The sequence below is a fragment of the Camelus ferus genome, chromosome 4 (genome assembly GCF_009834535.1).
Source record: "Camelus ferus isolate YT-003-E chromosome 4, BCGSAC_Cfer_1.0, whole genome shotgun sequence".
In the NCBI taxonomy this organism is placed as follows: Eukaryota; Metazoa; Chordata; class Mammalia; order Artiodactyla; family Camelidae; genus Camelus; species Camelus ferus.
This window is the reverse complement of record NC_045699.1, coordinates 71,352,474-71,374,708: the sequence shown is the minus strand read 5'-3', so window position 1 is coordinate 71,374,708 and position 22,235 is coordinate 71,352,474. Positions and strand designations below refer to the sequence as shown.

The following is a 22,235-nucleotide window of genomic DNA, read 5'->3' as shown; positions in this document are numbered from 1 at the left end:
AGTGTGTGTGCGGGGCTCAGGAGGGTGATGGTATGTCGTTATCATCACTGTCTTCGTGGAGTTTCTAGTAAGCCTGAGTCTTAGCCTTGTTTTACTGAAGAGGGAGCTCAAATTCCTGTTAAGTTCAGTGACCTGCTCCAGGCCCCCGGGAAGAGTCACAGATCATCTGGCTAGAGCCTTGCCTTCTCTGGTCGGCCTTGCTGGCTCAATCAGCAGCAGATGCAGGGCAGCTGCTTTCTGGAAAACATGGTGGTGTCTTTGTAATGAGGGCATTGTTAGAAAATGGCTCTTCTTTTAGGTAAAATATTTGGATAGAATCTTCCAAAGGTTTACTAACTTTCTATGAAATCTATGTTCCCGAGCACTTAGATGAGTCACAAAGGTCATTGTCTGTAATCTTAAATACATACATGGGCTGGCAAAAGAGAATTTCTTGTGTAAATTGTAGTTGCCTGATTTAACTGTATGATGGCATATTTTCAGGATTTTTTTATATGTATTTTCAGGGTTTTGTTGTCTTAAAATTTTTTCTTTTAAAAAATTAAAAACAATTTAACACAATTTTTAAAGATTACTTTCCATTTACAGTTATTACAAAATATTGGCTCTAGTCCCCATGTTGTAAGATACATTCCTGAGCAGATCTTACCCCCTGCAGTTTGTGTCTTCCACCCCTCAACCCCAATCTTTCCACTCTCAGCCCCCCACATACTGGTAACCACTAGTTTGTTCTCTGTATCTGTGAGTCTGCTTCTTTTCTGATATATTCACTGGTTTGTTGTATTTTTCCAGATTGCATATATAAGTGACATCATACAGTATTGGTGTTGGTCTTTAAATCTGAGTTGCTAAAGCATAATTTACCTCCCCAGACCTTCAGGACCATAGAAATGGTGCCTCATCTTGGTCATCACAGTGCTCATCCATTCCTGTGGCTTCTGCTGGTACTTGACAGAGACGTCCTGGAAGTAATTTCCGCATTTGATTGGAAGAGGTGTTGAACTATGTTCTATCCTGTGCCTGTCCGTCTTCCACTCCCCGCCACGCTGACTGCTGCCTTGCCTGTTTTTGTTTGATAAAATACATGTCATCAAAAAGTAGCTTCACAGAAGGCAAGGGTCCTTAATTTGGGGTCTGTGGTCAGGCTTCTGTTGGGTCATTAATATGTGCAGGTACATTTTTCAGGAGAAGAATCCCCAGCTTTCATTACAGTTCTTTCAGGGGTCTGTGGCCCCCACAAGTTCAGAACCACTGCTACAGAGAAAGAAGTGTGGTATGTTTCTTTTTCTTTTAAATGTGTATACAAAGTATTTTATTGATGAAATATTTTCACTGTTCTTACAGTATAACACATTTTGTAGTGATTTAGCATGTTCTGCTTTCTAAAAGCTTATTATAGAGTATTCAAGCTAAAACAATATCTTTAAAAGTATGAAGCGGGAGGGAGTAGCTTAAATGGTAGATCGCATGCTTAGCAGTCATGAAGTCCTGGGTTCAATCCCTGGCTCCTCCTCTAAAAATAAGTAAATAATGAATAAAGAAATAAATATACCTAATTACCTCCCTCTGCCAATTTTTTAAAAAAAAAAAAAGAAATACTGATTTAAAAATAAATAAATAAATAAAAGTATGCGCCATCAGCCTTCACTTGCAGTCTACTCCTAGCGTAAGTATAAAAAGCACAGTCTCTTAACAAACAGCAAAAGCTCTAGGAGTATTGTTGTTTTTTCTGCCACAACAGCACCTCCAACTCTGACTGCCGTGGGCTGGGCAGACCCTCCGGCAGCCAGCCCTGGAGCCTCGAGGGTCAGGGCCGCAGGAGTGTGCTGTGTGTGAGTGAGGCGCCTGCAGGCTTTTGAAGCCTGGCTCTCTGTCTGACCTGAGAACTTACTTCCAGGGTCCGGGCTCAGCCTCATTTCCTCACGACTTCACCCGTTCCCCCTTGCCTCTCCTTCCCGTGGTCCCTCTCCTCCTGGGTGGGCTTTCTTCCCTAAAGTATCCTGTAGTGCTGCGGAAATGGTTGTTGAATCTCAGAGAGTTTTGTCCCAGTCCTTTGTAGATGAAGGCCGGCTGCAGTATCTGGAGCCACTTGTGGGGTGACAGAGACAAAGGCAAAAGCTGTGGACGCCATCCTCTGAAGGAATAAAGGAAAACATTTTGAGACAGTGTGTTTGAGAATTGAATTTGGAAGTGGAATAATGTAGTATGATTGGTGGAGAGCGTGACGGGTTTCCTGCAGAGGCTCAGAAAGGATGGCACTCTGGGAGTTTCCAGAGACACGTGGCCGTGGAGTGGGACTGCACAGGGGGCCCGGTCAGAGGGCAGCAGCGCGCACTGTCTCTGCGCGCTCGTTCTCCCACAGCGGGAAGGAAGGGCGCCTGTCTGTGGGCTTGCACTGAATCTGCTCTGTGACGCACCCAGGTCTGATGGGTGTTACGGGGAGCTAACAGCCAGGAAGGTTGAGGTGGTGTTCGACCACATTTTTTCAGCTCTTCTCCCTTGTTCCTGCGACCCAGCTTCTTCAGGGCTGTGTCTGCCTGCCAGTGGCCACGTATTTGTGTTTCTGGCAGGTTGTGTGTCACTTTATAGTGGGGACCCGTTGACTGATTCTGCTGCTAATCTTTACACGTGGGGTCACAATGCTAATTATTCTCTTACAGAAGAAATGGAAATAGTTTTCATTAATTTGCTAATATTTTTCTATGTTCAGCCTCGCCCCCTTTCCCTGGCAGCATGGATATCTAGGTGGAACCCAGGCTGTGCGGTTTGTTTCATGTGTGACCTTGGGCAGGCCCCTTGGTCCTTGAGTCTCACCATCCACATCTGGGCTACCAGCACAAGTAAAGAACTGAGGAGTCTGCTGATGATGTCTGGCAGCACAGATCCTGATACACTGATAGTAGCCTGACTTCGAAGTGGCAGTTCCAGGTAGGGGTGGGGCGGGAGGGCTGGCAGACCAGAGACCTTGGTTGAGCTGTGTTTCGGGCCAGCGTATTCAGCGTATTCACGGCCGCTTCCCCTCGGTCTTCGCTTCCCGAGGATTGATTTCCAGCCGCGATGTGTAAATGGCCGTGGGTGTTCAGGCGGTAATGGATCTTGTGTTTAAAGCTTCCATTGTCACGGCTCAGCGGAGCCCTCCCTCCGCCCGTCCCTCAGATCGCCACCCTGGCTCCCCTGCTCGGAGCGTGACTGCCTCTCTTCGGGTCCCCATCACCTGCCAGCTCTGGTCTGGGGGTGGGGAGACACAGCCTGGAGCTGCTGGCAGGTCGGCCCTAGGAGAAGCGAGGCGCTGGAGCTTGCCAGCACAATTTGTACTTTGATTAATTTATTTAATCTAACTATCTTGTATCAACCTGCGAGGATAATTATGCACAAATTACTGTTGAAACTCGAAGCTTGTCTCCCTTTAACTGAGCCGCATGCTGGTCTGTAGCTCTTCACTGAAGTCACCCTGGGCGTGATTCTTTCCCTCTTTCCCTCCCTGAGAGTACAAGCCTCTCTCCAAGGTGAATACTCTGGTTTGGGTTAGAAGCTTCTAAGAAAGGAAGAACACTTGTTTGGCTTCTGACCCCATAGGTCTTGTTTCACTTGTGGAGAACTGTTCTCTCTTATCCTTGCATGCGAGTTAAATCTCATTTCTCTCGAATGCAGTGGGGACATACAGCCCCGGCTGCCGCTCCATCCTTTCAGATAAAGCAGAGTTTCCAGGGTGGGGCTGGAGGGGTTATCAGTTCTTCTCAGGGATGGGAAGGAGGTGTGAATGGTGGGGTGGCACATTCTCCACATGGCTTCTGTTTCACTGCAGGTAAGACGCCATTGATTGTAAGACGCGTTGTTACTTTGTATACCACTGAGGAAGAGCACTGCCAGAGGCTTTTCAGATGCATCTGATTTCAGAAGGTTTTAGGACAAGTGAAACATGATATATTGATAATGGGGTTGGTTACAAAATCCTTAGCTTTGGTACTGAAGTTGTAAGGATGTGGATTTGGAGGGCCCAGACGTTTTTGTCGGACAGTGTCCTTCACATGACCTTCCAACTGCTTTAAAAAAAACCCCATGCTGCACCTAGTCCCTCTGTGCAGCGAGAAAGGGGGACCGGAATCCTTGTAATACGCATTGTATCAGGCTTTTTACGTATGACTTTCAAATGATCTCGTTCAACATATTTTCATTCGGCTTGATATAAAATTTTTATTTTTAAGTTGGTGGCTAAGTCTCACATAATTCTTAATGTTGAAAAAAATAAAATTGTCACTTTTGATATTCTTTTCCTTGGAGCACAGAACATTCCATTGTTTGTTGCCTCACTGGGAGCCACAGTTGTGATGGCTTCATCATTGTTGTCAGGGGCTGAGAGAGTGGAGCAGGGACATTGATAATTCAGCATCTGGAAGAAAGATAAACTTGGTTTTCTGCCTTCGAGGGGAGTACTACACTCAGGGAGTCTTTTCACTGTGGCGAGTAATGCTTGGGACCACCTGCTAGAAAATCCCAGACAGAGGCAGAATTTTCTCGTCACTGGCTAATTTAATGTCTGAGAAATGGAAATTCTGGCCTCCCATTGTCTTCAATATGTGCTTATATTTATCCTAGAGAAAATGAAGTTTACTGATGTCCCACCTAAGGTATCCTGATTATTTCAGGCAGAAGGGAACACGTGTAGAATATTTAAATGCCACACTGAGTGTCTGTGCAGCCCAGCCCTGTGTTCCCTCTTTAAGGCTCTCACTGAGCACTTTCTCCCCCTCTCTGGTGCTGTCCCCGTGCGTGGTTCCCCCGTAGAAATTGCTGGCAGCAGACCACAGCCCAGACTCCCATCCAAGATCTCATTTGGACCTTCCAGTGACTTGCACATCAGGCCAGTTGAACATGGTGGTCCCTGCTGGTTTGCTGGGGAGGACACTAAGCCTTGGTGAAAGCGGGTGCTTTGCCTGAGACCAGACAGCCCTGAGATGGCCAATCCCTGGGCTCTTTCCATGGTCCCGGCCCCTCTCTCTCCTTGGAGGTGGATGAGACCCTGACAAGCCCCAGCACCCTAAACAATCCTGCTGGATGGCGTTGGTGAGGATTACGTCCGGTGATGGAGGCTGACATTTACTTTTGCCTTGGTCGAGCCTTTTTTGGCTGCAAGGAAAAGAGTCACTTGAGTTTAGGTAAGCAAAAGGAGGCATTTATTGGGTGTTTTAGGGGACCAGTGGGCAGGAAATGGAGCCAGGCCTTCCAAGGGGCCGGCACTGAGAACCAGAAAGATGTCAGGAACCGAGCGACACCTCTACCGGACTTGGCACTCTGGGACTCGTGGTGCCCTGTCCCTGCTTCTTCGCGTGTCTCCATCAGGCTTTTCGGTCTGCAGATGGGTGCCCTGGGCTGAGCAGACAGCTTCATGGCCTTGGAGTTTGCATCACCTCAGCTTAGGTGAGCAGTGTGGGCCGGACGAAGAACCTTTCAGGGCCACTTTGCATGAGGGAATGTGGAGTCAGCTGTCTGTTCTGGTCCAGTGAATGTGTCCGTGGAGTAGGGATGGGCAGGTCTTCGAGAAAGGAGTCCTGCTGAGCCAGTCCAGAGGTTTCCTCTGCGTGTCGGGAATCTTCGGTTACCATGGCTACACCTCCCTCTCTTAGACTCTGAAAGTCAGAAAGTTGCTTTTCTGAAATGGCTCATGCCTGCTTGGAAGTTGGTGATGTTTTCAGCTCGCAGTTCCCGTGTTACTGTTGAGATGGGAGCTTGGTTACGGCCTGACCATTTACCAGGGCTTCCACCTCATGAATCTGAGGGTCGCCCTCCCCCTTCCTTGTCATGATGGCACTGGCTAAGAATTCGTTCACATGTAGAAAGATTAATCTTTATTTCTCACAGGAGCAGTGTGTGTTGTAGGAGTAATAATGAGCTGTGCAAACTGCCAGTGTTTGTCCTCCTTAATGAAGTTAGCATAATGAAGGCATGAAATAAGCAATATGCCTTAGTTACTGCGGTGGAGTGCGAGTGAGTGTTATGTCCGCTGTACTTGAGGGTAAAGTTGCAGAGTTCAGGACACAGTAACGTGACACGATGATTAAGCACTCGGCTCTGTCTGATGCCAGCTTCAAACTGCCTCTCCCAGGTCCTTCCAGGCTGTCCCAGGGGCAGGTGGCTTTGCCCCTCTAAGCTTCCTCATCTACGAAATGGGCCCGACCAGAGCAGCTGCCTCACTGGGTGGTTGTGCACCTTCCGTGAATTAATGCACCTGAAACACAGTGGTGTCTGGTATATGGTAAGGGCTCAGTAAATAGCTACTTTTCTTAACATGACTAATTGTTACAGTTGGGTTGTGATGGAGGTTTGACTCAAATGAGGTTTTCACATTCTCTGTGGATTTAATGGTCCCGGCTGCTCTTCTGACTCCAGTGCATGGATGGATAACGTGGAGTCCTCCCTGCAACGATGCTAGTCCAGATGCCTCACCTGCCCAGTGTTCCGCCTCGGGAGCAGCGGATCAGTGCTACGAGGGAGCGTAAGGCGTCTGAATAGCAGGTTTCACTTGTGGTTTGGAGTCTGAGTTGACCCACATCTAAATCCTTCTTGATTTAATCGTCTTTGTGGTCCTGTTTGATCTTGTAAATATTAATTTTGTCTGGATGTACATGGGGCTTTCACTGGTCCCAAGGTTAATTATTCTATTTTATTTATAAAGTTCTCGTAGAAGGCTGGGTGACTTGTGGAGGACCTACAGAAGCTCCATCCTGGTTCAGGCCAGCAGACTTGCCTTAAAACTCAAAGAGCATTAGTGAAAAAAGGATTTCCAGTTCTTTGTAGACCTGGTTCATGACCTTCCTGCTGGAGCCTTTTGTTTCAGGAAATATTTGGGACATAACTATTTTGTGCATTTTCCTATTCGTTGTCAGAAGTGGGGAGTAGTTAATCTTGTCTCCTGAGAATGCTCGGGGCAGCCCAGCGCAGTCTTGTAGGGGGAGTTTCGTGAGGGCCTCCTGTGTGCAGAGCTGTGCGCTGGACTCTGTGTGGGGCCTGGGGAAGGAGCCACCCGGCCTTCACACGGCTTCCAGCACAGTGTGAGGTGAGTCGGGACACAGATCAGCGTGGTACAGAGCAGAAGGGCATGACCTCACTGGGGAGGCACAAACAAAGGGCCTCTGAGGGCGTCATGGAGGAGGTGACCCTGGAGAACACACCCTCAGGAAGACTGGAGGAGGGGGCATTGATCTGCTCCCGAAAGATGCCTGCACTTTGACAGGCAGATGTGGAGGGCGGGGAAGAGGACAGGAAGAACATCCAGGCGGAAAGGACAGTGCGAGCAAGTGTAAAAAATGTCAAGGTGTTGAAGTCTGGGCTCTGAGCTTCCCGCCTGAAACGGTGACTTTCCCATACCGCCTCCCTCTTCCCGTACCGCTTCACTTTTGATTACTTGACACCTTTTAAATAGGTTGGTTTTCACACCTGCTTGCTTTAAAAAGGAAACGCTGCAATTTGTGTAATTATCAATTAGATATGTGTTTTCTAATAGGCATTATAGTACATCACTACTGAAGTGCAAAGCAGTGTGCACCTGGGAGCTACTGAGGACTCAACTGGTGGCCGCCGGTGGGACAGCTGGCGCGCTTCGGTGACCTCTGCGTTCGGTTAGGGAGACCGTCTTGCCTGGAACATGAGCTCCGTGAAGGAGAGCATAGGGGAAGCAGAGCGGTGGCCCGGGGAGTGCGGCACAGGGCCTCCGGGCCTGCGTTCTGGCTTCACAGGCTGCCGCTGCTGTGTGGCTTCCGCAGTGTCTCTGTGCCTCAGTTTTTGCATGTAAATTGGGGTTAGTAGAAGTGTCTAACCTTATTGGGTTATTGTGAGGCTAGAGGAAGTCTCACAGACTCATAGAACCACTCCCTGTGGGGTCCGACACGCAGTGAGCACTCACTAGAGCGCCCTTGTTTTCTGCGTGCGAGTGTGTCTGTGCGGTGTTTTAAGAAGTAGACGATTTCCTCCCCTTTACAGTATTCACATCTTTGGTGCTTATTCCTGAGGAAGTTAGCACCTCCCGCCCTACTACTTTCTTTTCTCTCACCGTGTTTTTCTTCACAGCCGAGCTAACAGCAGGTTTCCGAGCCACCTTTTCGTGGAGTCGTTCAGAGGCAGACTCACAAAGAACAGGGTGGAACAGTCACTGGAGTTGCCCTGGAGTGTGGTGTGGCCAGTCGCACTGCACCTGAGTGTGACTGGGCTGTGTTACGGGGAGATTGTTTTTCTCACTGTGTATTTAGGTCTTACCTTTGAAATGTTACTTCTGCAGTTATTAGGCTTTGTCCTGATGGCCGTTACAGGCTTCAAAAACTGACACCCTGCGTAACTGCTGGATAGACACTGTGTGGAATGAATCTTTTATTATTAAACCTCAAAGTAGGGGCCTTTTGCAGATTAAATGTCAGCTCTTCTCCAAGACGTTTTGTTTTTGCTTGTGAAGCAGAAGTTTGCAGACAAAGCGCTGACCCCTTTTAAAGGAAATGTAAAGGAATAAAACTGTCTGAAGGCGAGACTGGCTCGCAGAGCCAGGAGACCCGGCCAGTTGCTGATGCTGCCTTCCCCTTCACGCTCCCTTTCCCGTGCGGCCGTCCCTCCCTGCTCGGGAGAGCTGAGCTGCGTGCGGCCTGCCCGCAGCTCGGGAAAGCTGGTGCTCGGGCAGGGCGACATCAGTCAGAAGGGGGGGGGCAGCCGCACTGCTTTCTCCTGTTGCCCGTTTTCCTGGCCCTCAGTCTGTGTTGTTTTATTGCTCATCTTTTGTACAGTTGATCATAAGCTGGATGCCCTGTCATGGTTAAGACGGCAGGGAAGGGCCTGCGCTAGCTTTTAGTCTCTTCCACTGGAACTCTCTGGCCTTGGTGTGGCATGTGACGTACGCATTTTCTGAATCCACTCAGGATAGCCATTAGTGACATGTCACCACTGGCATGTAACCTGGACATTCACAGGGAGCTTGGAGTGTGGCTAGTGTAACTGAAGGACTAAATTTTTAATTTTTTAAAATTAAATTTAAATTAAATAGCCACATGTGGCCAGTTGCCACTATGTTTGGCATCACAGATCTAGAGACTGGAAAGAAGCCTGGGCCGTATAGACCAGTACTGACCCCTTTTTTATTTAACTGTATTTCCACAGTCTTGCTGTCTAGCCCAGCGACGTGGGCAGGAGATGGGATAGGTCTCTGCAGAGCGCTGTAATGATGAGATGAGAAAGCAAGCAGACCCTCAGCTGGAGGGAGTCAGTCTGTGACTCAGGCAGGCCCTCTTTCCTCCCTTTGTTAGATTTTAGAACAAAGTACGTGTGGCAGTCAGGCTGATCCTTCCAGAGATCCGTGCGCCAGCTAGCTGTAATTCTCCTCCTTTCTTCCCACTCAAGAGAATTTACTGAAATGCAGATGAGTGGCAGACAAGTTATAGGGATAACCTTGAGTCTGGTCTAACTTATCAGTAAATAGTTGACAGTCTCATGTACTTTGTTCTGGGGAACCCATTGGGAGGCATCTCACAACTGACTACAAAAACTACTGTCTTGACACATAGATTGAGTAGAGCAATGGCAGCAGTGTGTGTGTGTGTTGGGTGGGGTATATGAGTGTGCGGTGTGTGTGTGTGTGCGTGTGTACGTATGTGTTGCATCTAGGGTTCTTTGGGCAAGTTATGATCGAGAAACACAGGTTGAGGCCATCACTGAGTCTTTTCAGTTATTCATTCAGGGTGTATTGCGGGCCTGCCGTGTGCTTCGGCGTGGTCAACATGATAGTGAGAGCAGTCTCAAGGTCCTTGTGCTTGTGGAGCTTACACTGTGGGCAGATGTGGGGGGAACAAATAAGAAAATACAAATAACATCAGGTGGTGTTCAGTGCATTAAGACACAGTCAAGCCTAATGAAAGGCCGGGGAGAGACGGTTGGGCTCCTTTGGGGCGGGTCCGGGGAGGCACGTGTCGGGGGAGGGCTTGGAGACGGGGCCCAGCGTGCAGCTCTCTCTGGGGCAGCCTGCCCTACAGGGAGGCAGCGGGAGACCCAGCCTTGGAGTCCTTCAAAGGCGTTCTGCTACAGTCGTTGCTATTAGTATCTTTTACTGTCAAAAAAGGTCCTATCTATACTTTATATTGATTTCCTAGCGTTCTTTTCCTTGTGAGTATAGTAGGGCCAGGACCCTGTCTCTTACATGGACTTCCCTTGTTGGACATCTTCAGCCAAAAGCAGGTTGTAAATTGCCACCAGCGGCCTGCTTTCATCCTGCCGACTATGTCCACGTCCTCGGTGGTCCCCTGGCAGCCCTCCTTAGCCTCCTCAGCCGCCGTCAGACTGCAGCCCCCTGACTGCTCTCGCCTCCCATCTGGTGCCCTGTGTGCATCCTTCTTTAGTCAGACTGTTCAATTTTCTGTCAGCTTGTATTTTCCAAACTTCCCTTTTGCTGATAGTGTGCCTCTTCTGAAACATCCTTTTCTCCTCCCTCCCACATGCTCACTACCCCGAAAGGCCCACCACCTGCCCTCACCTCCCTGGGACGCTTTCCCATATCACCTCGCTGTGACTGGATCCTGTTTCCTGATTCATATTTAAGTATTGTTTGTATTACATCACAAGTAATGCCTGATATTTGTTGAGTTGGTAATAAATATGGTCAGGCCCGTTCCGTAGGGTAAGGAACATTTTGCCTCTTCAGTTTCTTGGGCTTGAACTTAAGGACTCTTTCTGGTGTTAGGTTTAAGAAAAAGAAATAACTATTTTAAAACCATGTGAAATCTGTGTACGCGCGTGTGCGCGCACACACACACACACCTACCTCGATCCTGATTTCTTTTGAAGAAATTTTACCTTTTCTTGCTTTCTTTGGATTGCCTCTGTTCTCTCTGGCAGTGTTTTCAATTTTCACCTTTTACTGTGTGGTAGACGTGTGTTTAGGGTAAGGTGGGGCTCTGGGAACCTGCCTTGTTGACAGTTGGCAGAACAGAAATTAAGTATCAGCTGCGGAGTGCTTGAATTGCTTTGTTTCTTTCTCGGCCCTTTCTGATTGTAAGGACCTGTCCAGGTCTCAACATGCTGTGATCATATATGTTTTCCTGGTTGGGCCGACCTAGCGCTCTGCTGGACATTCAGCCAGATCTTACTGACCTGTCACCGAGGAGCGCAGGGAGCAGTGAAGCATCGCCGCTGGTGGTTTTCCAGCTCCTTGCAGACGTCTCCCCACAGAGGGCTCTGGAGTCCCCACATTGCTGTTCTTGCTCTGAATGTGAGCACGTGCTCACACAGCCTCATCTCAGGAATACTGAAGTTTTTCCTCGATTTTTCCCACAGTCTGCAGAGCCTGATTTAGAGCCGCATCAGGATTAAGTAAGATTACCAGCATCTTCTCTTCGTCTCTCTTGTGTATCTTGTATGAATGTGTCCTAATAAGTATTGATATCAAGTTCATCCCTCAAGAAGCCCAGCCCGACCTTTAGTGTCCTGCTGAGGTTGCAGTTTTATGATGTGTTTTCCTTGCAAGTAAAATCAATTGAGATAAATCTCGGTAACTTTTTCTGCACAGTGAGATGGTTAGGCCCTGCTGCCATGGTAGGTTCCTTCCTCTGCCGGGCACACTCCCGTGTCACGTGCAAGGTTGTCTCACCAAAATTGATTGGTTGATCCACTATTCTTAAAGGTCATACTTAATCACATTTCAGGAAGATGGAAGAAGATTCCAAATTGCCCAGGCACCATAGTTGACTTTGTGCTCTCCTTCGGTGCTATTTGCTTTTAACAGCACTGCTCTAATTTACTAAGCAGTTAACACCAGTGCTTAAAGGGCAGAAACCCAGTGTGCATTTTTTATCCTGAAAATTAGTCACAGCTAGTCTGCTGTGGTTTAGGAATGGTCTGTTTTGCTCATGGAAGTTGTAACGTGAGTGGACAATGGCCCAGCATGCTGCCAGTCCCTCCTCCCCCCACTGTTCACGGGGTGTCCGATGAAGGACGGACCATAGCCACTGGGCGGGTTGGCTCATCCGTGTGCTAGATGAGCCAGGCTGACAGGTCCGGAGGGGTTCTGCCATTGGCCTTTCATGTTAAGCCTGGTACTGTACAACAGATGGAGGGGAAGGGGCCTCCTTGACAGTTTGAGAGGGTGGGGACCTTTAAGTTACGAGGAATCAAAAGAACAGTTTAGTTATTAGTGGTGTCTGTGTGACAGCTTGACATTCTGTAATTGTCCACAGAGACCGAGCTGCTTTGGAATGGTGTTCTTGCAAATGTGTCGTATTAATTTTTTTTTCCCTAATAAGAAGGACTGGTCTGATTTGAATAGTTCTGAATAATTTCACATTACTAATTAACCATCAGCAGTAGGATCTTTTTCCTTGCCAAGAGTTTGACTAGAGGACTAGAAACAAGAGTAATTGAGATTCCTGCACTTAAGAAACATTTTTTTCACTCTTAGAAATTTTGGTTGGAAAATCTGTAATGTGACTTAGTATCCTGAGAGAGAATGCTGAGAATGTTTGCAGAAAGGGAAAATGGAGGTGGGTGGGTGGAGGGGGCAGGAAGCAGTTAATTATTATTTTCAAAGTAATATGTGCTCATTATCCCAGTCTGAACAACAGAGAAGCAGAAAGAAGAACAAAGTCATCTATAATCCCTCTGCTTAGTTTAGCACCGTTAACACTCTGATATCCTTTCCTTCCAGTCTTTTACACTTGTATTTTTGTGCTTAGTTTGTTGTGTTCATTTTTCATATACAATCAAAACTACCTCCACCCTATTTCCTGTTATATCCTAATAATTTTTAATGATATTGTAACATTATTATATAATATTCAGAAAATTTAAATTTAAAAACCTGTGTAATACTCTACTCAGGGCAGGTACCATAGTTTCCCTATTTCTCTATTAGATTGGATTCACAGTTTACCACTGTTACGAACAGTGATGGGATAAACATCTTTGAGCACAAAGTTTTATCTTTGTTTAAAACAGGTACTTTCTGAGATAGAGCCCCCAGAAGTAGAATTATTTTTTTTTTCAAGATTAGGACAAGTTTTATTATAAAACCATAGAATACTAGTTGAACCACTTTAAAGGTGCCAAGTGATTTAAAGGGGGTGTGTGTGTGTGTGTGTGCGTTTCAATTCTTCACTTTAAAAAATTCTATTTAGCTCTTCTTTGAAGCTTTTCTTTCTTTGCTGAGACTCTTATTTTTCTCTTCATTTCAAGAGTGTTTGCTTTTACTTGTTGGAACATTTTTGTAATAGCCATTTAATGTCTTTGTCAGAAAATTCCAACATCTTTGTCATCTTGTAGTGGTATGTTTACCTTACCTATTTGAATTGAAATTTTCCTTATCATTTATATGCCAAGTAATTTTGGATTGTATCCCAGATAGTTTTATTATGTTAGGAAACTCTGCTTAAATTCTACAGAGAATATGGATATTTTTGTTTTCATGGGCAATTGACCCTGCTGGGTTTCAGGCTGCAAGTTCAGGTCAGTCTTCTGTCGGTTGTGGTTTCAATGTTAGTTTTGTTTGCTTTGCGTGGTTCCTGCAGTCTGTCTGACATGTGTGCCACTCAGCACCTGTGACTTAGTGGTCATCTGTCGCGTAGTGGAGCTGTTAAGAATGTATTTTATGCCCTCTGGGGTCAGAACCACGCTTGCACAGCTTGGGGATGAAGCCAGGAGTTCATAAACAACTTGATAAGTTTGCTTCCCCAAGCACACTTTTTAAACTTCTTATTTTTTATTGAACTGTAGTCTACCAAGCATATCTTTTTCTATGATCTCTGGTACTTTGGGCCTCTCCTTTGTGGTCCTTGGCCAGAAAGCTGGGGCTTTATTTGCCCTGCTCTGCTGTGCATTTCTCAGAATTGCGTCTGGGGAAGGTAATGGGAGGGCAGAGAGAAAATAAAAGCGGGGTGGGGGGGCATGTTCCTCCACATACTTGGGACTCCAACTCCTCTGATTGGAAAGGAAGTTTCCCTCCCCTCAAATTGTTCACTGTTTTGGTTCCCTGGCAGCTGCTAACGCTGTTGCCACCACCACTGCCGTGATCGCAGAGGGGCTGGGACGTGAGAGACTGGAGAGAGGAAAAAAACCCAACGGGTGATTTCACCCACTGTCGCTGAGCTAGGTGACCCTTTTCCCCATCCTGAGTCAGAACTGGAGAGCTTTCCTGGAGTGTCTCAGTGTTCACTGACACATACTTCCTGTGTGGGGCAGCACTGAGTGCAAGCTGAGGGGCACAGATGGTTCACTGATCTCTGGTTCGGTGTACTTTGATTCTGGTCTTCTTCCTTAATTCGTCAGCTGCTCTTTTCTTCTCAGAGTCCTGAAATAACTGCTCCATACATGCTGTCCAGGTTTCATAGCTGCCTTCAGGGGAGAGGCAGGGTGAAGGGTGCTCACTCTCTTGTGCCCAGATCTGAGATGAGGTATAGATTTTTTAAAACACTCTTGGTACACATTACCAAATGGCTTTCCAAAGTGACTATACTGGTTTACAGTCCATAGCAATGTTAGTTGCCCTATTTCAGTGCATAAGAAAATGAGTAATGGGAAAGATTGTCAAAATAAAACAAAAATATTATTATCTTTACTTAGTCAGTAGGTGAACCACAGCAGCTTCCTGTGTTCATTTGTTTCCTTAATTAGTAGTGAGATTGAACTTTCACCTTTGTATTTGTTACCTACATGTATTTCTTTTTTCCTCTTCATTTGTCATTTCAGATCATCATCTATTAATTTGCAAAATTTAGACATGTGAATTTATTTATACCAGGGTCAGGTTTGGCTGTAAATACCATAGCCTCTCAGAATATTCCAGAGTTGATATGGGAGTTCCGTATTGTCAGGGACCAAGGTTCTACTTATTTTATTGCTTTGCTATGTATAGCTTTCATTCTCAAGTTGTCCAACGTGGCTCTGGGGCTCCAGCCATCATCACATTCTCATTCCTAACAGCAACCTGGAAGAAGGAGTGAAGAAGAAAAATCAGTGGGCACTCATCATGAGCTTTTGAGAAGATTCCCCAGAACCTGCCAGAACATTTTTGTTTGTCGGTCAGAACTTAGACACTTGGCTATACCTAGCTGCACGGATTGCTGAGGGGTATAGTCTTTTGGCTGGGCAGGCGTGGATCCTGTTTAAAAACTTGCGGTGCTGTTTCCAAGAAAGTAAAGGGGAATGGAAGCTGACAAGCAGTTAGAAGGCTGCCACGGTATTGCTTTCTGTGGCATTATAAATAATACCTGTTTGTTGTGAAACAAGCAAACATACATAGAGGTCTGAAAAATAAGGAGTAAAGGAGGTTCCCTCCTAGCCCTTTCCTCCTACCACTCATAGAACCACTAGGAACAGCTTGATAAATAGATCTTTAGGACCTGTGTGTGTGTTTAATTAAAAAAAAAAACCCAAAACTCCAAATACAGAATCTTACTAAACATATTTTCTTATGATTTTCTTTCATGCAGTATTATATCACACAGATCACATGTGTGTACACTATACGTACGGGATTCCCCTATATGGGTATATCCACTATATTTTACTTAACTTCCTTCTATTGATAGACAGGTTGCCTAGTTATTTTAAACTTAAAAATATGCTGCAGGGACTATTCTTGAACACATATCTTGGCATACTTTGTGCAAATATTTTCATTTGGTTTTCTTTAAAACTATTAATATTAAGCTTTTTTTGTTTTGCATATATCTTCCCAATTTGTTGTTTGCCTTAGATTTTGTTGTATTTTCTTTTTTTAACCCACTGAAGTTTTAAGTGTTTATGTAGTCAGATCTGTTGGTCTTCTTTCTGTCTTCTGTCTCTTTTAAAGGAAGAGAGTAGTTGGGAGACAGTCACATCCTTTTTTTCTCTCATGTTTTTCTGTGACTTGATTTCATACGTTTAACTTCTCTCATTGATCTAAAATTATTTTTGGTGTATGGCATGAGGTAACACTCTAAATTAAAACCTTTCCTGTTTTTAACGCATTTGCACTGAATTAAATCAATTTTATTTTTACTTTATTAATTGCATGTTCCTTATTAAATGAAAACTGACCAGAAATGAAACAAATTAAACAAGTGCCTTCATTTGAATCAGTTCTATAGGTGATTTTCCAACTATGGAATTTGTGGGTAAAATGTGCAGTGTTTTTGATCATTTAAACAGATACAGGATTGTCCTTCAGATGTGAGGTCAGCAGATCCAACTGCAAAGCAGATAATTAGAAACAAAGTTAGCTTGCAAACTGAAAACGTGGTGCAGCGGGCAGACAGGCTGCCAGTGGGACAGCCGCCCTGGGGAGAGGTGAAGCCACCGTCGTCCTCGCCTCTCTCATCCCCCCTGGGGACAGGCCTCCTGGGGACTGGCCCCTCTCCCTTCCTCCAGGGGTTCTGTTGAAAGACCACTGGTGGGTGGTGGCAGTGACAAGTGAGGGTACTGGTAACAGGAGGATTTGTCGTGCCCGCTCATAAACTGTCAGGCACCGTGCTAGGCGCTTTACGTTACTTCTGAACCTAGAAGCAACCCTAACATCTGCGTTGTTGTCGCTCGTTCACAGAGGAGAAAACTGAGCCCAGAGAGGGAGTGATCTGCACAGGCCCGCATCTGCCTTGCCGAGCGGTGGAGCCAAGCCTCAGGCTCCCTGTCGCCTCCCCTCCTCCTGGCTCTCCCGTGCACCTTTTATCCCTCCCTCCTTTTTTTTTGTCTCTTTCAGTTAGTTACCTCATGAGTCACTTAAAAAATTACCTGTTAAATGATGAAAGTAATAGGTTTATTATAGAGATTTGGAAAGTACAGCAAAGCCGAGGAAGAAACAGCCCCCGGCCGACACCCTGGACCTCAGTGTGTGGGTGCCGTAAGCCTCTTGGTTTGCCAGTGCCGGGTAGTAAGGAGGCGGGCCTCTGCCAGCTCCCGGGAGGAAGTGCTCTTGCGTGTCTTCCTTTGCACTTGGCTAGTGCATGCTCTGGCCCCTCTTTCGGGTGGATGCTTGATCATTTTTCTTACTGATATCCGCGTTCTGTCCACCGCGCTGTCGAGTGTTGGTTCTCTCACACCAAGAATCTCTCTCCTGAGTCAGAAATTATGGTACTGACTGTTAGAATTCCTTTTTAAGTCTGTTAACTTAAATTTTAATCCAAGTCATCCGTTTACTCTTCTCTGATAGCATATATTTTCATTCGCTCTCCACATTAGGGCAATCAGAAGAATTTTCTCCTTTTTAAAATTATGCAAGATTTGATATGTAAAATGTGAATCTACTCATATATGAAATGTATAAATAATAACAAAGTGAATACGTGCACCAACTCCTGGCCTAAGAAACCGTGCAGGGGGCAGTTCCTGCCTGGGGCTTTGTGAGCGGCCCTGACAGCCCCTCCAGTGTACCCCACTGTGCAGCGTTCTGGATCTTGAGCTTATTATTTCCTGAAGGCAGACTTTTTCATTCCCTTTTTTTTTTTTTTAAGATGGTAGATGGAAAAATTGAGCCTTGAAGGTTAAATGAGTCGCCAAGAGTCTGGCAGTAAAAGTAACTGATACTGGCACCTAAATCTCGGGTTGCTGGTAGATTGTTACTTTTTCTTTGGCAACACTGTACTCTCTCGTCATGCCCTTGGTAGTGTAATATCCTCCTCGTCCTCCCAATTTAAACTGTATAGATTTCTGAAGAGTACATTCAAGCTGTTTGGAGGTAGCGCTTTTATTACTGAGAGCTTTACACTGCCTGCTTCAGATGTTAGTAGAAAAGCTGCCTTGCCCCTCACAAAGTGAGCTGATGGTCTGATATGTCTGTGTTGGCCCCCTAATTTGTTCCCCTCTCTAGGGTTGGTGGAGGTAACGTACAAGTGATTAATGGGAACACATTCACCCCTTTTATAAGTCAGTGCCTTGGATCCAAATGAATAAACATATCTTGGGAGATACTTAGCTAGCCTTTCAAAACAGTCAAATGCTGGGGATTTTCCACTGGATCTAGTTCAGTTTTTGTTAATTTTTACAGCTCACATCAACATTCAGATCACAGATGTGGATTGAAAGTGGAGCCCAGTGAAGTAAGATCTGTCTTGCAGTACTGCTGGGTGCAGCAGAGTCCACTCTCAGATCTCGGATCCCAGGATCAGAAATGCCTAGCACTCCTCTCGGCTCTTGCTTCAGTGATGACTCAAGCGAATGCGGGCTGTGGCCACTGGACTCCGGACACTGGAGGGGTGGGGATCGCAGGGCTCTCCAAAGGCTTTTCAGTGGCCGCTGGGCAGTATGGTACCATGGTTGCACTCTCTGGAGTCACACTCATACCTTGGCTTTCCCACTCTTAGCTGTGTGACCTTGGGCAAGTGACTTGACCTCTTTGAGTCCAGTTTTCTTAGCTGTAAAATAGGGACAACAATAGTGTACATACTCTTGGGGATAAGGATTTTAAACAAGGTATGAAAAAGGTATAAATGTGATCATTTATGTAGAACTCTCAGGACCAGGCACCCAGTATACACTAATAATTGTGGCTGCCAGTCATGATTGCCAGTGTCACTGTCGTCATTGTCTTGAAGCCAGCCTCCCATTTTGTAGAGGGCGAAATTGAGTCCCAGAGCTTATGGCCTCTCAGAGACTGAGCTGGGACAAGAATCCCGGCCTCTGAACCCTGCACAGGCAGTGCTCTTCCCACCCTGCCACCTGCCTTTCTGCACACACTTCAGGATCATTTACTTTGTCACCTTTGCTGGCTCTCAGCAGTGCTGTTCTTGCCTCCTCTCTTGAGCCACAGATCCTAACAACAGATGGTGCTGTTTTGAATTAAAACAATTTAACTCAAGATCCATCAACTGCCAACATCAAACACCCTTAAAAGAAGGAAAGAAACTCATTATCAAGAGTATTTAAGCAAAATAGGTATTTAATCTATCTGCATCATTTACATTCTTGAGAAGAAGAAAGTCCGTGGCAGCTGTCACCATAGGCCAGACCCCAGAAATGTGCTCGCACATAATTGCTTTGGACTGAACTCCCCCCTTTCTTCTTGCCACACAGTACTAATTTGGACTTCGGTCCTAAGTTTTTAAGCTGCACTGAATATTTAAAAATTTTAAAACATAATCTTTTTTTTTTTTGGTCCACAAATCCTATGGCTGCACATTTTTCAGCAGCCGGGGTTTAGCTTGCAACCAGAGCTTGGTCACCATGCACAGGAGCCCTGCAGGCCGGCCGACTCCACGTGGGGCCTCATGGCCCTGGCGGGGAGGGGGTGCAGTGAGTTCTGGGGGCACCGCACTCAGGTCTCAGGACAGCCACTCGCCTGCCCAGAGCTGAATTCTTATAAGTTAAATGTTCCTGTAATGCCGCTTCCCTACACTTTCCGTACCTTGTTCTCTCCAACGCTCAGTGTCCACGCAGTCGCTTCTTGCTCCGATTCACCAAGCTGATGGTGAAGGAGAGTGAACGCAAGAGCAGTGGAAATCCGCACACTCTGTGCAGTCAGTGTGCCCAGTTCGACCCACTCAAGGCTGGGCTCGGCCCATGACTGTCCACTGTACTGCTTGGTCCCCAGGCTTCTCTCTCCGCTGCCAGCCTGTCTCCTGCCTTTAGCCCTGCCTGTGTTCACCACTGGCCCAGGTTAGGCACTAAGGGATGCTGATGTTGGCGGCCATCTCTTGACCTGCCTTTCTTCATTTTGCTTTTCACTCTCTGTGCCTCTTCTTCTGCATCATTTTGTTCTTTTTCCTCCCTTTTATTCTTTGCTGCCCATGTATGGTTGTGTGAGTGATGCTGGCACAGCTCCGTGGATAAATAATGAGCAGCACCCTCGGGTCCTGCCTGAACCTCGGCGGCCCTGGGTCCTGGGCCCTGGCTGTGGGTGCAGCTTGACTCTTTGGAGCAAAGCTGCAGATCCTTTCCCTGACCCAATTTCAGCACCAGACAGAATGACTAAGGTAAGCGTCCTTTTCCCCTGAAATTAGCAAAACAAGGGGGAAAATTAAAATGAGGCTGGAGCCTTCCTGGAAAATCCTGAAGTGTGTGCTGGTGAGTGTGGCGTGGAGGGCACTTGCAGGGGATGCACATGCCGGCGGAAGCGAAAACCTGCTGAGTAAGTGTTACACTTTGTCACTTTTCATACTTCTTATTGGGGCCTTTGTGTCCTTGATCCAGATTTATCTTAATGGGCTGGAAGGTCTGGATGTCGTGAAGCTCTTCCGTCTGTTTCCTGTCAGGATGGGGCTGAAAGGAAACACGCTGCCTTAGTATTTGTTTGCTGCATCACACTTCTGCCCAACGTATAGATGTGAGGCCCTATTTGTGGCTTCCTCGTGACATGTGCACAGGCAGGCTCGCGGCGGATGGAGCTGCCCGGCTCTCTCAGCCCCTTTCATCGCGGCCCGCCACGCCGTTCTCATGTCACAGGTGTGTGCTTTATAAATGGCTGTTCCTGAGTCACCTGCCATGTAGCCTCTTGCCTTGTGTGGTGTGAGCGATTCTCCCATAGGGAAAAAGAGCCAAAAGGTGGCGGCACGTGCTTTTTCATCTCTCAATAATTCATTTCCCCACCTCAGGGAAGAGAGCGAGGCTCCCACGGCTTGAAAGGCCGGGTTTTGTTTGGAGCTGATTGGCCCGCGCGTGAGGACTGGAGGGACAAGATGAAACCTCACAAGTAATCAATTTGTATCTGACAACGTTCTGAAAAGTGTTGTGTGAGTAGTTGATGTCGGTGTGCGAGTGGGAGTGAAATCTATCAGATCTGAAGGGGTGTTCTCTGTTTTCTCTTTATCAAAGTGTTCTACTTTTTTATTGATACTTTCCCCTCTTCTGTGGCCTGTGAAACAAACAAAAAACCCCAAAACACAGAATCATGACACGTCAGAGCCGGAAGAGAGGCCATAGAGACCATGTCTTTCATAAGGGATGGAACGGTAGTCACAGAGGTGAAGGGTGTCCCTTTGAAAGCGCTTCGAGGCGGGACCCGTTCTTGTGTGACAGGGTGTCCCCTGACCTGCACGGGGTGTGGTTCTGCTCGGGGTGATTCTTGTGCAGGTGGACACCTGCTTCCTGGCTCCTCTTTCTTGTCCTTGTTCAGCAGTGTTTTTGTGTGCTCTCCGAGTGAACTCACTTGAAGGAGGCCTCCCCTCCTAACGTGACACGGACCCACTGTGGCCTCCGACATCAGACAGCCCAGGGGTGAATTCAGCTCAGTGTCCACAACTGTGCGAGCCCATGCGAGGACTGTGTGGCGGCAGCTGGTAGTGACAGTGGCTGAAGTTAACTGAACATGGGCACGAGCCAGGCAGTGGGCAGTGGGGTTTTTTTTGTGTGTGTGTGTGAATTAACACATTTAATCCCAAAACAGCCCTAAGAAGTATGTACAATTATTTTTATCGTTCTCATGTTAGAGGTGAAGAAACTGGGGGCCGAGAGCTTACATTCCACAGTGGGGTGGTGGTGAAGTCTGGCCCCAGAGCCAGGCCCTCTGCTGGCCCCTGAGGCCTCTCACCTCTCAGCCCGGCGCCTGACACATCACACACATGCGGTAAATGACAGGTTTGATGATAAAGTTAAAGCATTTGAACATCAAGTCTGTTAATAGTTTTCTTTGTGTTCTTTGTTTTTTGTTTTGTTTTTTTTTTTTTTTTGAAGCTTGAAAAGTTTTTCTCCTATCTAAAAATCATAAACTCTTTAATCTCTGGGGAATAATTTTGGTCTATGACATTCCTTGCAATTGAGAAGTCCAAGTTGAAAGTAAAAGGACCAAAGTATTACCACTTAATTTGAAGCCATTGTTAAACCAGGTTGGCCTTTTTGTTCTTGTTCTGGGTCACCACGGACTTGGTGACTCTCCCTGCTTCTATAGCCTAGTCTCGACCAGAGTCAGAGTGTCCTTTAGCAAGAAGAGTCCAGACACGTCATTCCTCTGCTTCAAGCCCCACGGTGGCTCCCAGTTGACCCAGAGTGAAGGCCGATGTGCTCTCAGTCGCCTTCTGCACTCTGTGAGATCTGCCCACCACCCCCACCCGCCTCCTTGCGTCTCCTTTCTCCTTTGCTGTCTCTGCTCCAGCCATTGGCATCCTTCCTGATTCCAGAACATTCCAGGTGTGCTCCCATCTCCACCTCAGGGCCTCTGTTCTTCCTCTAAACGTCCCAAATATCTGTATCCTCATGTTTAGATCTTTGCTCAGAATTTATCTTCTCAATAAGCACTGTATTTAACACTGCAGCACCCTGACTTCCAGCCTCCCTACCCTGTACATGTTTAAAACCATAACATGTTTCATCTT

The 22,235-nt window shown here is 46.7% G+C and overlaps 1 protein-coding gene and 1 long non-coding RNA gene across 3 annotated transcripts in view; one reads left to right on the top strand and one right to left on the bottom strand.

Moving 5' to 3' along the window:
• MED27 (mediator complex subunit 27) overlaps positions 1 to 22,235 on the top strand; it is a 186,746-nt gene that overhangs the window by 17,405 nt on the left and 147,106 nt on the right. The gene's annotated exons all lie outside the window — the stretch shown is intronic.
• Positions 6,371 to 16,780, bottom strand: LOC116663299. The gene is made up of 3 exons (XR_004319539.1): positions 16,454 to 16,780; positions 14,383 to 14,385; positions 6,371 to 6,381 (listed from the first exon to the last, which is right to left on the bottom strand). It is a non-coding gene; the product is annotated as an uncharacterized LOC116663299 (long non-coding RNA).